Raw genomic sequence first — 5,270 nt, 5'->3', positions numbered from 1 at the left:
TACACTTCACCCTTTTTCAGCTTCCCTCTCAACTAAGGCTTGAACCACTTTGAATGTGTCTAGCACTTGATCTTCCATCTTCAATTTATAGGTCCAAACCTTTTGAAAATAGTCATCAATGAAGGTTACAAAGTAGTATGCACCATTAAGTGATCTTGACTTCATTGACCCACATATATCAAAATGTATCAAGTCTAGTAATTCTGACTTTTTTCGATTCAGATGATTTAAATAACACTCGTCTTTGTTTTTCAGCCAAATAATATGAACATCTCTTCAAATGCACATTTGAAACCCCACATAGCACATTTTTCTTAGCCAACATAGCTAAGCTTTTCTCGCTAATATGAGTCAAACGTTTGTGCCACAACTCAGAAGAAGAATAAGTTTTACAAGTGTTAATGTAACATTTATATATATTCCAGAACAAACATTATAAAAATTCAAAAAAAATTTACCTTTAACAACAACTATTGATCCTTTTTTAAACTTTCATTCACCACTAGAAAAAGAATTACAGAAGCTTTATCATCTATTCTTCCAACCGATAAAAGATTGAAGCGAATATCAGGAATATGTTCAACCTCTTTTAGAAAAAAGATAGTGTCATTGGTCATCTCAACACAAACATTACCAATTTCAACCATTTTAGCTTTGTCAATATTGCACATACGAGCAATACCAAAACCATCAGCCTCATATGTTGAGAAAAAATCTCGTTGTGATGTAGCATTAGTAGAAGCACCATTGTCACAATCCAATCAATCTCATCACAAGATATATTAACAATTTCAACATCATTATAACAAACAATAAGAAAATCATCAACAATGGCCACAAGAGGTTAAACACATAGCCCGTAAACACACTTAATCATTTAACTAGACGCATAACTTGCCGGCTGACGAGCTCGAGCTCAAGACCTCTCAAGGAGGCTGGGGATATCCAAGTTTTGTTGCCGCTAAGTTAGAAGAGAGGATAAAAATGTTGTCACAAGAGGGTTAAGCATATAGCTCGCAAACACACTTAACCATTTAACTAGACGCAGAACTTACCGCTTGACGGACTCAAACCCAGGACCTCTCAAGGAGTTTGGGGATATCCACCTCTAGTTGTCGTTAGACTATATATATAACTAACAAAGATGAAAATCTATGTCGGAGGAGGAAGACTAAGATTATATAAGGTTAATTGAGTGTGAAATACCCAGTATCTATATAGATAAAAAAAAATTATTTACCTTCACCGATCACCTTAATAAATTATAAAACGTCCGTTTTTTATATTAGGGTAGATCCTCTCCTCCAAATTTATACATGTTTCACTATATGCATGAATAAAAATAAAAGAAAAATAATATTTTTGCATGCATGCCCTGTTTGTTTTTTGACCTGGATGTGGAGCTGAGATTGACCTTAATTTTTAATTTTTAATTTTTATTTATTTAAAAATTATATTATTTATAATATTTTATTGGGGTTTTGATTTAAGTGAAATTATGTTTAGAATATTTTTAATTATGTATATATTAATAAGTTTAATAATATTTATTCGTTTAACTTCAATTTAGACATTTAAAAAAAAAAGGCCTAGATGATTGTTTTTAATAATGTGGATAACTATTTTCTGGGGTGAAAGTTGTATACTTTGGTAGCTTTTAAAGATAAATTGTAGACAACTCTATCAGTTGAATTTGACTATACCCTGAATTAAGGACCGTGATTAGAGTGTCTTTTACGCAGGGGCGGATCCAAGTGTAAGCTTGCAAATTACCGTCATTATTGATGTTTTCCGTCGCTAAAAAGTATTAGTGACGGTATACTTAGTTTATTTCGTTTGCTTAGCCCGAATAGATTTTTTTGATAAAGAATTACTCCGGGTAGATTTCAAATTCTGGCTCCGCCCCTGCTTTTATGGTCCAGCACACCACACATTGACCATGTCTCCTATTTCTAAGTAAATCCTTTGTTTCAAACCCAAACTTAAACTAACAATGGTGTCCATCTACTTTCCCATTATTTCTCTCCTTCTAATTACATGCCTTCTTTCCACAGTTTTCATCGATGCATCCACATTCACGATCACCAATAACTGTTCCTTCCCCGTTTGGGTGGCTGCCATACTTGGCGGTGACCAGCAACTCAACAAATCCCAAACACGGACCTTAAACATACCATTAAAAACAACAGGCCGAATCTGGGCTAGGACTGGATGCAATTTCAACGAGTCTGGTCATGGTAGTTTCCAAACAGGGGATTGCAATGGGCTCCTCTAGTGTCAAACCTACGGCTCACCTCCCAACACCTTGGCCGAGTATTCATTGAATCAAATCATTTGGAATGATGACTACAATGACTTCTCTAACGTGGACGTCTTTAACATGTCTCTTGTCGACGGGTTCAACGTGCCGATGCAATTCAGTCCCACCTCAAATGGGTGCACCACAGGCATTCGGTGCACCGGGGGATATCATCGGGCAATGCCCAAACCAATTACAGGCTCCAGGAGGATGTAATAACCCATGTACTGTGTTCAAGACTGACCAGTATTGTTGCAATTCTAGTAGTTGTGAACCTACCATTTTTTCAAGATTCTTCAAGGATAGATGCCCGGATGCTTATAGTTACCCGAAAGACAACCCAGCAAGTACTTTCACTTGTCCGGGAAGAACTGACTTAAAAGGTTGTTTTCTGCCCATCTGGTTCGGTATTAATAAAAACAACAGTATGCCCACGTAATTCTACTTTATCTACACAGGCTAAAATAACAGTTGTGGCCCCTGGTTCAAGAGTTGTAACAAACAGTTTTACGTTTATTTGACAAAATAATAACAATTTATTTTAATAAATTTTGGTTAACTTATACTTATAATAAACTATATAATAGTTAATTATAATTCATTGGAATTGTAGTTTGTATTTGTGTTTGTGGTTGAGTTATTTAGTTTTGTGACATAAATTTTACCCTATAAACATGTTATTATTAAGGATTTACATTGGTTAAACATAATTTTAAATAAATAAAATGTGAGACAAAAATTCTATATTTTTTTTTTCATAGTGAAATTTAATAACGGCTGAAATGGACGTAGCTCATTTGAGTGAACCATTATAAATACGTGTCTTCTTTGTGTTCTTTGTTTTTTTTTTTGTATTTACAAATTGTTTCAAGTAAGTTAGATTTGGAAATCCAAATCCTAACAATTGGTATTAGAGCGAGGTTAGGCTAGATCGGAGCATTGAAAACGATAACAGTATAAGACATAGAATTGAAAGAATTGAGCTGATAGAACAAATTATGTATTCTAGAGGATGCAGATTGATGATTATCTCTATTGGAATAAGTTTCAAATTCATTTGAGTGAGAAACCAAATAAGATTAATGAAGCTGAATGAAAAAACTCATTAATAAACAGGTTTTAGAAGTTGTCTGATTGACGCTAACTAAGACTGTTGCTCACAACCTAGCAAAGGAGAAGACTACCATTAGTCTGATGAAAGTTCTATTTGATATGTATGAGAAATCATTTGCTAACAACAAAGTAAATTTAATGAAAATACTCTTCAATTTAAAAATGGTTGATGATATTTCTAACACTACTCAATTGAACGAATTTAATATAACTGTGAATCAATTGCTATCTATTGAGATTGATTTTGGGGACGAAGTTTGTGCTCTGATTTTGTTAGTATCTCTACCAAATAGTTGGAAATCTATGAGGGCAGAAATTAGTAACTCTGTTGAAAATTCTAAATTGAAATTTATTGAAGTTAGAAATCGAACTTTTGCTGAAAAAGTTTGTAAAATTGATTCTGGTGAAACGATCAAAGGTCTCCTCTAAATGTTGAAAATAGGAGTATAAATAATGATAAAAAATTAAACCGAGGTAAGAGAAGATCTATTTCGAGAAACATTAGGAGTCAGTCCAAGTTTGGACGAACATTTGATTGGTGAAATTGTGGTAAACATGGTCATTTGAAGAGAAACTATAAAACACCGAAGAGAAACGGTGATACTGAAAAAGATGCAGCCAACGTTGTTATAGAAAATGATACCAATGTGTTGTTTCTGTTAGTTGATATCCCGATAGACTCATGAGTTTTGAACTCGGGAGCATCTTTCCACACCACTGCCCACAAAAATTAATGGAGAATTATTTGTATGAAAACTATGGAAAAGTTTATCTCGCAGTTGGAAGAGACTGGTACGGTTGATTTGAGAGATTTTTCAACTTAATATATACTGACTGTCGAAAAAGACCAATGTGTGGTTGAAGATGAAATCGTTGAGAACGTGACCCCAAACACAAATAAGCAAACACCGATTATATAGTTGAGAAGATCGCCAAGAAATCAAAAGCTAGTAGAGATGTGGTCCCATCTCTGAACTATATATTATTGACAGATAGAGACGAACATAAATGCTATGATGAATCAATACAATCTAATGAATCAGTTAAATGGGAGTCTACAATGAAAGATTAGATGTACTCTTTGACGTCGAATCGGATTTGGGAACTCATTGAGCTAAAACAAAAGGAAATAAAACACTTCATAATAAATGGATCTTCAGGATTAAGAAAAACATGATAAAATCATGAGGTACAAGGCAAAGTTAGTTGTGAAAGGATTTCAATAGAAAAAAAGTATTGACTACAATGATATCTTCTCTCTAATGGTCAAATTGATGACAATTAAAACTATTTTGAGTTTGTTTGTGAAAAAGAATTTCATCCTCAACAAATGGATGTCAAAATTATTTTTCTTTATGGTGATTTAGATGAAAAGATTTATATGTGACAAGCACAAAACTTTGAAATTAAAGGAAAACATGAGTTTGTGTGTAAACTTTAGAAGAGTCTATATGGTTTGAAATAGACTCCAAGACAATGGTACAAGAATCTCGATAGCTTCATAAAAAGTAACAATTTTTTGAGGTGTGAAGCTGATCATTGTTGCTATATCAAGAAGTTTGATAAATTTTACATTATTCTTCTCTTCTATGTTAATGACATATTGATTACTTAACAAACTAAAGAAATAGTTGTCTAAGATGTTTGCAATGAAAAATTTGGGTGCTGCAAAACAAATCATTAAGATGAGAGTTTAGTGATAAAAAATTCTCAAACTTCCACAAGAAAATATGTGAAGAAAGTTCTTAGCAGATTCAACTTCTACGATGCAAAATCAGTTACTACCCCTTACCTAGTCACTTCAAACTATTTAAAGATCAATCGTCTTTAACAAAGGATGAGAAAATTAAACGGTCAT

At 33.3% G+C, this 5,270-nt stretch overlaps 1 pseudogene; it reads left to right on the top strand.

Annotated features, from left to right (window-relative positions):
• Nucleotides 1-1,983: 1,983 nt before the first annotated feature.
• LOC124941646 lies at nucleotides 1,984-2,738 on the top strand (annotated as a pseudogene).
• The last annotated feature ends 2,532 nt before the right edge of the window (nucleotides 2,739-5,270 follow it).

This window comes from Impatiens glandulifera, chromosome 6 (genome assembly GCF_907164915.1).
Source record: "Impatiens glandulifera chromosome 6, dImpGla2.1, whole genome shotgun sequence".
NCBI lineage: Eukaryota > Viridiplantae > Streptophyta > Magnoliopsida > Ericales > Balsaminaceae > Impatiens > Impatiens glandulifera.
This window is presented reverse-complemented; position numbering and strand designations above follow the sequence as displayed.